Here is a 12,530-nt window from a genome sequence, read left to right on the forward strand (position 1 = left end):
CAGAGGCGGCGGGAGGACACCTTTAAAGCGCAGCAGACAAGCAACTGAGCGAGCACAGCTCCTGCTCCTGAGTCTGGAAATTAAGACCACGGAACGCACCCTTCCTTTCTTTAATCAGATGTGGTTTCTTTTAAGAAATAAGTACTGTCAAGTGCCCACACTTGACGAATGATCAAAGGCCACCAAAGGGACCCACCCCATCTTAATAGCGAGCGAAGAAAATGCGTATCTTCCTCCTGCCTCCTATTAACTAAATTACAGAAGCGTTTACATGAGCAAAGCAATAAAAAGACGAAGGAGATGAAATCAGAGAGAAACCTATAAAATGATTAAGCTTATTAGAATAAGAGCCGTTAGTGGACTAAATGGCATGGCTCTAAGCACATGCTGACAGCATCTTTCTCAGACTCAGATATCAGCAGGAATGATAATTCCACTATTGATTATACATAATTATTAAAACCTCTTCCCCAAATGAAACGCAAACTAGTTTTCTGGATGACAGACTGTTATTAACTTATGCAGCTAAATAATCTTAGTAACTAGGATGCATGAAAATGGAAAAATTATTTGCCTTCCTCTATTAGAACAATACAAATGAGACGAAATGAGAAATGATGATTTAAGTCAACATGGTGGGATTAAAGACACAGTTTCAAAGTGATGTTACCCTACGAGTGAAGCTTCAAAGTGGGACGTCCGGAATGGAGGCGTGCACGCACATCGAGGCGTGGGACGCGGGCAGCTGCGAGCAGCCGTGGGCGGGGCCCGCGGGGCCCGGCTCTCCTCCACCCGCGGTCCCCCTGCCTCAGCGCCTCCCGCCTCACCATCCACAGGCGCTGCTCAGAGGAAAGATGAGACCAACTTACTCACTGAGCCATAAGGATCCAAGTGGGCCAGCACCTCTCCCAGGGAAATTTGCATTTTAATGAAAGACGAAGATTTGCTCCGCAGAAATGTCTCCTGGAACAGGAGAATTTTAGGAACCAGAAAGCGAAGATGTTGGCAGCAGGAAGGTGGGGCTGTGGCGGGGCCGGCTAGCCGAGCGATGTCCTGTGTGAAGCGCCCAGGGTGCCTGCCTCCCCACGGGCACCCCGCCACCTTTGCCTCCCCTGGATGAGGAGGGGACAAAGGCGCGGTCGTTTTTAATTTCAACGTCATTATCATCGACAGGCCTAATCACACACAAAAAAACTGGCCTGAGCTGATGTTAATTAATGATAATTCACAATAAAATGGCTGTGACAAATACACAGAGACCTGACCCGTGGGTTTGTTAATAAAACTATTTGAGACAGAGGTTATTGTTCTGTGAGACGCGCACATGCAAACACACTTGAAGCTCATCAGCGCAGGCCTGCGTCCAGGACAGGCCCAGGGCAGCCACACAGGCGAGCTGGGGCTGGGTTTCCAAATGCTCGAGGAAACCCTTGGGCATCACTGCCATCCCATAACAGGGACCCACAATTCCCGGGAGCCCTGCTCGCGGTGGCCATGCAGAAGCGAGACGCCCGTGTCTCCGTGTCTCACTCAGCGAACTGCACGCGCTTTAATGCGGCTCCAGGGCAGCGGCGTCCGCAACCCCTCCAGGAGCTGGCCCTTTGCACGCGACACAGGTTCCCCTTAATGCTCCTGCACTGGGCCCCGCCACCCTGTCCCCCGCCCACCTCCCAGGCCCCTTCGAGGGGAGGTGACCGCCGTCGACACACAGCGACAAGGGCAAGAACCAGCAGACAAAGCTGCCGGAACCGTTAACACTGGGCTCTGCCCACGGCCCTCAAAGTGGCCAATAGGGCTCTGCGTCAAAGCTCCTTGTCACCTGGATTTAAGCCAGCTGACCGCAGGTCACCCCTGCCTGCCCCCTCCTGGCCCTCGCTGCTCAGCCCATAAGGGGAAACCTCTAGCCCCGCCCCTCCGCCATGCCACTCGGCTGACCCGACCCGTGGCTCTCGCCCTGGGTGGTGCCAGCAGCAGCTGTGGTCTCCATGCCCCACCCCGAGTGTCAGGAAGACGCCTCCTGAGGGGCCGGAGCGAGCATGGCACCACGCAGTCACCAGAGGAGCTGGGTGTGGGGCCTGGGGAGCCGGAGGAACTGAGACCCCGCTGGGGCCAGCGAGGCTCAAGTGGGGTCCCAGCTGGGAGCTGAGAGACGTCCAGGGCGGGTCCAGGAGGGGTCCAGGTGGGGCCCCAGGAGGAGGCCGGCCCTGGTTCTTGCTACCCCAAGCGCTGTGAGAGCCAGCAGAGGACAGAGGGCAGGAGGTTGGCCTGGTCTGGCTTGTGTTTAGAGAGCCCCTCCAGCTGCGGTTTGGGACTGGGCCGTCGGGGTAGGGGAGCAAGCAGGGCGTGCGGCTGGAGGTGGGGGGCCAGGCTGGGAGCCCCGCGCCGGGGGCCAGGCCGAAGCCGTGTCTGCGCGCACCGTTTCACGGGTGGCTCCCACCCGGGGCCCATGGAGACGGGCCTGGGCGAGCCTGGCCGAGCGGCGGGAGGGAAGGAGGGGCAGGAGCAGCGGGAGAGGCAGCCCCGAGTCCGCAGAAGCCTGAGGCCGAGACTCGGAGAAGACCCAGCACCTCGCACGGGGGACGGTCGGTGACCAGGGTGAGCACTCAGAGACGCTGCTCTGGGCGCGACTCAACTAATTACACAGGAAAAAGCCCGCGCGGGGGAGCGGAGAGATGGTTCCCGCGCACCAACAGCCCAGAAGCGCTCCCTGCGTCCCACCCGATCCCCGGGTCCCCGTGCGTCCTGATCTTACTCCCCGGTGCTGGGCCCTCCCCAGAGCCTTCCACACCGTGACGGGCGTTTCCTGAACACAGAGGGCCCGGGCCTGTGCGGGCCGAGGGGGTCAGCCCCTGCTCCTGTCCCCGCCCTGTGCATGTCAGGCAAGTGGCCTTGGGACAGAGGGGTGCCCAGCGCGCCAGGTGCCCTGCAGACCGGCTCCCGCCCTTTCTGCTCTGGCTCGGGTCGCTTACACGGGCTGCTGGTCAGTGCTGACCAACTAGTGCCCACGGGAACATGAGGTCGGAGCCACCGACACCCAGGCAACGCAGAGCCAGGTGCGTGGGGTCCCCACGGGGGCCGGCCGTGCACATCGGCACCCGCCCACCCCTCAGCGCGGGGCCTCCCCACGGCTGCCCCAGCTCCTGCTCCCAGCCTGGACCGCAAACTGACATTTTTCTCAACAGCCTGCGCTCCACCCTTGATTAGAAACTGTCTTTAATTAAAACACCACATCAGGATTCCGAGCCAATTTCATCCTGGCTCTCCTAAGTGCTTTGTACAAAACATTAGCTCTGGAATCTCATTACACATTCGCAGCCCCTGTGACAAACATAAATGCTAATTGAGCTCTAATGCCTCCTTGAGCTCGCCGTATTTTCCAAGGCCCGCGGATCACAGAGACGCGCGCAGGGGAATGGGTAAGGGCCGGATTTATCTGTTCTGAGCAAAGCCTGCGAGCGGGGGGAGCCGTGGGCGGGAGGGTCAGCGCGGCAGCCGCCCGGAGGGCCCAGCGGTGCTCCCCCGGAGAGCTGCGTGGCTTCCGCGAGCCCTGTCCCTAGGAGCCGGTGACAAGGGGGCAGGCCTGAACCGTGTTGTAACGGCCCCCGGGGGGGCCCTCAAGGGCCCTGCGCTGGGGTTGGGGAGGCCCTTCCTGGAGGCGTCTCAGGCAGGGCGGACGGAGGCGCGGCGGCAGGAGGTGGAGGCTGGCAGGGCGGGCGAAAGGGCGCCGGGCGGAGTCGCGCAGATTCGCTGCGTCTGTTACAGGGACGCCAAGCGCTGCCCAGGGAACCCAGTCAATAATGTTCTAATCGCTGTCTGGTGCCAGGTGGGCACTGGAAATACTGGGGGGACCGCTTTGCAAGTACATCAGGCTCACCGCGATGCTGCACACCCAAAACTAATACAAAATAATGTCCACTGTAAACTGTAATTACTCTTTTTAATTTTAAAAATGCGAAAAATAATCACTGAGGGTTTCCATGATCTGCGCTGCTCTGGCTTGTCCCACTCGCCCGGCGGAGCCCGCGTGGCTCTGGCCGCCGGGGTGGCGGTGGCGGCAGCCCACGAGCCGTTCCTCCCACCCCTGGGGACGGCGCGGGGCGGCCCTCGGCCCGGACCAGGAATGGCTCGCCCTCCGGCCCCCGCCAGCCAGCGCATGGCTCGACTCACGCCCAGGCACTGTGCCCACCAGATGCTCGGACCACAAAGCTCGGAGAGGGACAGAACCGGGTGACAGTCACAGACACGCCGGCGTTGAGAGAAAACCAGCGCGGCGCGAGGGGGCCCGTGGAAACACAGGCGCCGGTCTCAAAGGGTCCTGAACAGGCCCTGAGTGAGGCCAGGGGTTGGGGGCTCGGCCACGGTGGCCCCCCCCCCCCCCCCCGCCAAGGTGAGCGGGCAGCCAGGCTTCCACATGTGTCACTCATGGAGGTTAAATACCCAAGAAAGCCGCTTCCTCCTCCTCGCTGCGCACGCCTCTGCAGGGCGGTATGGGGAGTTGGTGAAACCTTTGTAGCAAAATGGAGAACTCCTTTCCTGCTCTTTGTTGATAAAACTTTCGCTCTTCGGATGAGCCCCATCCTTTTTATTGAGCTTTAATGTGACGATTCCCCACAGTTGAGCGAAAGACAGGCCGTAGGTCCCAAGCCCAGCTAAGGCCTCCCCTGCCGTGTGCGGAGTCAGCCGCTGCCTGTCTGCCTGGGGGCCACAGCGGGGAGGGCGTGCCCCTCGGGCTCGGTAAAATCGCTGACCCCGTGGTCCTCCGGGCCCTTCTGATTCACCGGCTTCTTCCTCGGCCTCTGCGCCCCGGGCGGGTCCAGCGAGGAGGCTCCAAGCTCGGGCGCAGGCCTGCGGACAATAGAGTTAGTCCGCGTGCGAGCCTCCCTCTTCCCAGCTTCCCTGGGGTGTGACGGGCACGTGACGTTGTGAGCGGAAAGAGTGCAGGCGATGGCTCGCTGTCCGTGCAGATCGCGAAATGGTCATCACAGTACAGTTAACACCGCCATCGCCTCGCACAGTTACCTTTTGTTCTCGGTGTCACGAGAGCTTGGAAGATCTATGCTTTTGGCCACTTTCGAGCATATGAGACAGTGTGTTCACTGCAGTCACCATGGGGCACACTAGGTCCTCCGGACGTGTTCATCTTAGAAGTGCACGTTCGTGCCTTTTGACCTTCACCCTGGTCTCCTACCTTCACCACCCCGCCCCCGCACACACCCCACTCACAGCAATGACCGCTTTACTCTCCATTTCTATGAACTCAAAGGTTTCTAAAGATTCCACATATAGGTGACATCGTGAAGCATCTGTCTCTGTCTGACTTATTTCACTTAGCGTGACGCCCGCAAGGTCCCTCCGTGTTGGTACCAGCGGCAGAATTCCCTTCATTTTCGGGCTGAATAATGTTACACCGTGCGTGTACACCACGTTCCCTTGATCCACGCATCCATCGCTGGGCACGGAGGTTGTCTCCATGTCTCGGTGACCGTAAAGCATGCCGCTGTAAACATGGCGACGCAGAGATTTTTTTCAAATTAGTGTTTCTGTTTTCTTCAGCTGAACACCCAGAAGCGCTGGATCATGCGGTAGTACTTCTCTAGCTTCTGAGGGGCCTCCGTTCCGTCTCCCACGGCGGCTGCCCCAGGCGGCACCGCCGCCGTCAGCGCTGAGGGCTCCCTCCTCTCTAGTCTCGCCGGCGCGTGCCCTTGCTTATCCTTTTTATGACAGCCGTTCGGACAGGTGGGGAGTGCGGGCTGGCTGCGGCTTCGATCTGCATTTGCCCTACAGGCTGGGGGTGCCGAGCTCCTTGGCATGTCCCCGTCGGCCACCTGCATGTTTTCTCTGGAAAGAGCTCTATGTGGGCCCTCTGTCCATCTTTAAATTGGATTATTTGAGGGGTTTGGCCATTGAGTTGTATGAATTCTTTATATATTTTGGATATCAATTCCTTATCAGATGTGTGGTTTGTACACAGTGTTCCCGATCCCCTCGGCTGCATTTTCACTCTGGTGAGAGTTTCTTGGATTCGGTTTTTCCTGTGCAGACGCCTTTCAGTCTCGTGATGTCCCGTGTGCTCGTTGTTACTGTTGTTGCTGGTGCTGTCTGTGTCACAGCCAAAAAGTCACCACCTAGACCCATGTCAAAGGGCTTCCCCCATGTTTCCTTCTAGGATGTTTCGGTCTTACATTTAAGTCTTTAATCCACTTCAAGTTAATTTTGTGACTGATGTGATCTCCTTTATCAGAAACATGAGAGAAAAAAAGGAAATGTATCGCTATAGATCCTGCATGCTGTTGGGTGCTAGTGTTAACTACGTGTGGGATAAACTTGCTATTAAACAGTGTGTTTCACATAATGCAGTGATTTTTCCCATTCCCACTGTGACTTGACTTATACGTAGTCCCATTGGTGACTTCAATTTTGCACCTTTCAGCAGCTGGCAAATGTATATCCTATAGTATACTACCTGGTTTTTATCTCTCCCTCTTCCATTTTTTATTTCCAACAGCAGAATGACCCAGGAGTCAAAACCCTCCAAGTGGCGTCACCTAAGTGGTTATTTGGGGCTGGCGTGGCATCGTGATGCCCTTGCTCAAAGACAGCTTGGCGTGAAAGCCGCACTGGCTACAGCCTGAGACCGTTTCCACCAATTAAAGAGACGACTGCAACGGTGTTTTCCATGTTAAAAAATACTAAACTACCTGGACATAGTAGCTCTTGGAAGGGCTTACGCAGGATAGACACTTAGTGCTTATGGCCCCAAAGTGCGGACCGTGGGCCTAAGGGGAGAAAGGACAGGCATCAGTGAACATGAAGGTTCATGCCTAGGACTAAACATGTACTAACCGGTGAAGAAATTCGCCCTATGTCCCTACCGGAGTTTAAGAACAAAGTGGGTGTGGGTTATAACCATCACTACGTCCAAACGCTGTCCACTTCCATCCTGGATGGGGGGCTCCAGGCGCACGTGATCCCTGATGTCCCTCCTCCGGCCGTCGGACTTCACCTCAGCCCACTTGAACCCACCAGAAGTAGTGGAATGGATGAGACCGAGAAGGGCCTGAAAGAAATGGGGGCTGTAGTCGGCCGCGCTGCGTAAGGGCTGAGCGCCAATGACCACCTCGGCCAGCAGCTGGGCTGCGGGTTTAGGACACACACACACACACACACACACACACACACACACAGTCCACCCAGACTCTGTTTAGGACTCTGAGTAAAATCCGAGCACAGGAGACCAATTAGAGCCCTGGCCCGCACCTGGAGCCTCGACCCGCACAAGCACGGGTGCAACTTCGCAGAAGCAACTTCCCACGGCCGCTTCCTGCTGAACGTTCAGCCTTGCGACTCCCTCCGAGCCCCTGCGCCCTGAGCGCTGAGCAGGCCTGCGGGCTCTGCCATCCACTCCTTGCCTTCCTCCCCCTCCACCCACTGCCATCCTGATCCCCTCTGGGGGTCACGTGGGGCCCGTTCCACTGCAAGCCAACTCTACATCAGGGGGGCAGATAGATTTTCAACGGGGGTGTCACCCCCAAGGGAAGGCCAGAGTGCGGGAGGAGAGGGATTCCGTGGGAAAGACGCCACCGCGTCCCAAACGCGTCCTGTCCGGGGAGGCCCGCGACCCAGGAGGAGCCCGCCCGTGGGCGGCCTCCGTCACAGTGCGTCCAGGCTCGAGTGTGGGAGAAAGGAGAAATGAAGGAGAGAAAATGGCTATTCTCCTTGGGAATTGTACAAAGAAAAGAGCCTCGCCCAGGAATCTTGTTCTTGGTTCCAGAAAAATTTGAATTTCAAGAGGATAAAAATAGGTATTGTGTCTAATTTCAGCTCAATTCTCTCCAAAAGATTCTGTCTCTAAGGATTGCATTTCAGGTGCTGCTTTTTCCTCAATACCATCTTAATCGATAGCGGGCTGCTCGGGCATCCGCCCAGCACCTGCCGATAGGCAAGCGTCAGGCAGCGAGAGCGCTCAATGAGCGGCAGTTTGAGGGAAAAAAAGAAAAGATTTTGATTCATAATGAAGACAGAACCGTTGGTTTCCACTCTGGAAAGGAGGCACCTTGGGAACTTTCTAAAAATAAAAATTCCCATCCACGCCCTCATTTGCTTTTCTGTTCCCCACAAGGGAACTGAACTCAGACTGTGAGAAATGAAAGTTTGAAATGGTTTCTTATGAAAGAGCTTTGCCTGCCCAGAGGCGGGAGCGGCCCCAGCCTGTAAACCGTCCCCGGGAAGAGGCTGCCTCCGCTCCTCACTCCCTCCTCCTCCCCCACCCCGCCCTCTTTTCTCCTCTATTATTTGATTTCAGATATCACTTTCTCTTTAAAAAGTGCTTGTTTACATATACGCACGTATCACTTTACATAATTATCAATGTCTGGTCTAATTTTCGTGCTTTCCTCTCCTGGTCTCTCTCTCTCCCCTTTGTGGTCGACAGAATAGTGCCTCTCCCCGCGAAGGTGCACACAGCCCAACCCCGACTTGTGAATGTGTTGCCTCACGTGAAAAAGGGGACTTTGCAGAGGTGATTACATTAAGGCCCTTGGGGTGGGAGACTCTCCGGGATCTCCAGGTGGCCCATGCCACCCGCAGAGCCCTCGTGAGAGGGAGGCAAAGGGACGGAGTCCAGCTGCGGACAGCAAGGACGTCCAGGTGGCAGGCTGGGCTCAGGGAAGAGGTCTCTCCCCGTGCTGTTAACGACGGCTTATACAAAGAGCCCTAAAGACTTTTCCTATGTTCATCTGGTCATCATCGCGCGTATTTACGACACGCGCACGCCTGTCCGTGTGTAGCGAAGAGTTAGTTGCCGTTTACATTAGCAAAGGCAAATCGTGGTACGGAGAGTCTTCTGAATTGCCTCCCCCGCAACGAGACCTTGTAAGAAACCCCTCAAATCCACCCGTTACGGGTCCCGTTCATTCCGTTTGCAACAGCTGCAGACTGTCCCTGGCGACTGTGCTAACGCACAATCATTTCCCTGCTTCTGGCTCCATTTGGTTTTGCCACTAGGAGCAGAGCTGTGATAAATGACCCGGGAGTGGGGCTGTAGGGTCAAAGAGCTTATATATATTCATTTTAACAAATATTGCCAATTTGTTTTCCAAAACATCTGTGAATTTCTACATTCCCACCGGCAATGCGGGCAAGCGCCCCCACAGCGCCCTGGGCGCCCCGCGATCCGGCTCCCGCTTCCGCCGCTGGGACAGCACAGACCCGGGGCGCCCCTCCTTCCAGCCTCCGGCCCCCTCCAAGCTGTTTCCCAGCCACCACCTTCGGAAACACCTCGGCCACCCCCAGCCTCCGAGACCAGCCGGCACCGGTGTCGACCTCAGCCCCTCGGCGCCGGACACCCACGGGCGCCCAGATGCATCAGAGTGACTGCCCCGAGGGGGAGGCCCGTCCCCCGCCCGGTCGCCCTGCACCCGCGGCCTCCCACGCCTGCCTCCCTCTGGGCTCCATTTCCACATTGACACTGGGTCCCCGGAGGGCCTGGGCCTCTTCTTCCCTGAGGCGGCCGAGGGGACAGACGCCGGGGGCGCCGAGCGGCTCCTAAAGCTGCAAAACCAGCGCGGTGGCCGCATCCTCTTCCGGGACGTGCGGCAGGCGTCCCAGGATGGCGGTGACACGCAGGACGCCAGGGAAGCCGCCTCGGCCTCGGAGAAGACCCCGACCCGGCCCGGGGGGACCTGCAGGCCCGGGGTCCGCCCGCACGGCCCCGCAGCCCCGTGACGTCCTGGCGAGCCACCTCCTGGGTGGGCAGGTGAAACGCGTCAAGAAGATGGGCGACACCTGGCTCCCCCGCGGGCCGGCCGGGCCCCGGGCTGGGCCGGGCGGGCGTCCCTTCCAAAGGCTCCCCCGCCAGCAGGACCAGGAGCTTGTGGGGCGTTTTAATTTTTTAATCCAATTATTTATTTACTTATTTATTTATGTTTAGATACTTGATTTTTGTACTACAAAGGCATTTTAGCATTTCTTTTTGAACATCCGGATATCGTTAATGCTTTCTAGAGTTACACTTTTAACGCATAAGCATAAATAAAACGATTAAAACCATTTATATCAATACAGAATTAGTACTGCCCGTGTGTAATGAACATCCTTATTTTTCCCTCAAATACATGCACAAAAAGGGTGCGTTGTGCACGGCCAAGTATGGCAGCTCATTTAGTCCCCTCAGAGCTCTCCCGTGCAGACTCTGGGCCTCCACTTTACGGGCCAGAACCCCGAGACGGCAAGTCACCTGTCCAAAATGATCGCAGGCAGACAGTAGCCATAAACCCGCAACGGCCTGTGCCATGTGGATACGGAGACACACACTTTGGGTTCTCTTTCGCGGCGTGGTTGGCCGACTGCTCGGGTCCGGCAGCGTTTACCTCCAGGCGTGACCGTGGCTGTGCCTAAAGTCGGACGGGGTGCTCGGCGACACCTCGGGTCTCCAAGCCCGTGCCCTGGGCCCCTTGGGGCAGGTCGGTGACACAGAGTCTGGCTGCTGTAGATGGCAAGCTCTCCTCTAACCTAAAATTCCTTTACGGCAGTAATTAGCAGGGCAACCAGCGCCTTATTCTGTAAAAGTGGTGGGGGGTGGGGGGAGTCACCTTATTGCTAATACTTGAAAAACGCAGATCGTCCCAAACCACACCACCGCGTGTGACAAAAATCTAGATGGAAGAACTTGGGAATGAGAAGTCCTCCTCTTCCTGGGGACAAGGACAAAATGAAACGTCATACAGAGAAATAGACAGGGTAACAAATGGTCACAGACCTCCCAAAAGGAAGCATGAGAATGCGCTCTCTGCGAGCCCCCGCTTCCCGGCTCCCAGGCTGTCCCAGGAGGGGTGGGCCGGCCCTCGCGCCAGCACCCAGGTCCCTGCACCTGCCGCCGCCCTGCGGTTCCCACCAGGCGCCTGGTGCTGAGGGTGCGCTTCAGCCGGTGCTGGGCACTCCCTGCTTTCTGCAAAGTGGTTAAAATGAGGTGATTTCAGTTCTCTCCGAGTCCTCATCTGGGTCTCTACGTCCCTCGGAATTGTCAAAGAAAATCAGTCAAGATCAACTGATTCTTGCTGTCGCTCTAACAATGGCAGAACTACTTCTGGAAGCCCAAATACTCACACTTTAAGGCAAAAATTATCAGACGCCTACCAGATAGAATGCTCTTAAGTATCCTGTGTGCTGTTTCAAACATTGGCATAGGGACTTTTAGAATTTGATTTTACAGGAGGAGGTCCTTGTACTCCCTAGTCATCATTGCCGTAAATGACTTTTAGGTTAAACGAACGTGATTTTGCAGTCTAGGGTGCAACTGAGATGTGGCGCAGCGTGTTAGCAGCAAATACGTCGGTGGGAGAAACCCCCAGGAGGCGCGAGGGCTCTGGGAACCCTGCGGGCTGCGCGGCCGACACCCGCGTTTGCACGGAGGCCTCCTTCAGAAACAAACGCCCGGAACGCAGGGCACCTCGCGAAGGAACCGCCCTGCCGGTCCCTGCACGGGGTCACGGCGCCCACAGAGAAGCGCACTCCACGGGGGCGAAGCAAACTGTGCTGTCTTCAAGGGAACTGAACCCCCAAAGCTAAGGGGTGACTCTGAGTCCGGTCCCCAGGGAGAAAGAGAAAAACCAGAGTGGCTTCAGAATCCCTGAAGCCAAGTGGACACCTTCGATGGAGGGCTCACTTCCCTGGAAGAGACGTGGGGCAGCGGGGTTTCGGACACCTGGCCGACCCAGACACCTTCCCGGCAGATCCCTGGCAATGTGAACGGCGTCACCGCAGAGCCAGGTGAGGGGGAAGCTGGGTGTGTTCCCCTCAGAGCTTCCGACGCCCTCAGCGTTCTACGGCTTTCTCCCCAGCGTGCGCAGGGGTGCAAAATAGTTTCCCAGAGGCCAACTGCTGGCAACGTGCTCTGCTGTCCAGACTCAGGAGTAGGTGACCAATGGTTTATTTCATTCTTTGAATTTTGTTTCGCATTGGATTTAGCTGTACAGCTTAGGGGGCGGACAATCCCCTACAGCAACTGTTCCCCTCGGTGCTCCCAGAGCCGCGTCGGACGCCGCACGTGGTTACTGCGCTGCTATTGGCTCGGGTCCCTGTGCTGTGCTTGCCGTCCCTGGACTGTTTGCAACTGCCAACTGGGTGGCAGAGGCGGAGAGGTCAAGGGGATGAACGGTTTATGGATAGAACATACATGCCGGGCCTCAAGAACAGCAGTTACCATGGCTGGTGGATAACAGTTTGTGTCCACAGGAGAAACGGATTAGCTTGACTGCTACCACCAGAAAGAAAACTGTTACTTGCTGTAAACTGTGACGCACGTGGCAGGGGCCAGGCTCTGAAGCGACGAGGCGACGAACAGCCCTCATCTCGTGAGTGGGCTGTGCGCTGGGCTCCTTCCCCGGAGCGAGCGGTCCCATCGCCCCCTCCCCACCCCGGCGCGGACCACGGACGTCTCCAACTACGGTCCCCTCGGCTGCTCACTGCCAACCCGGTGTCTGTGGTTCCGTGCTTCCCAGTCACCTCTTCAGTTATTTTCTCCATGTGCTATG

This window comes from Pteronotus mesoamericanus, unplaced genomic scaffold (assembly GCF_021234165.1).
Source record: "Pteronotus mesoamericanus isolate MK-2021 breed Mesoamerican mustached bat unplaced genomic scaffold, CSHL_Meso_final contig_134, whole genome shotgun sequence".
Taxonomy (NCBI): Eukaryota; Metazoa; Chordata; class Mammalia; order Chiroptera; family Mormoopidae; genus Pteronotus; species Pteronotus mesoamericanus.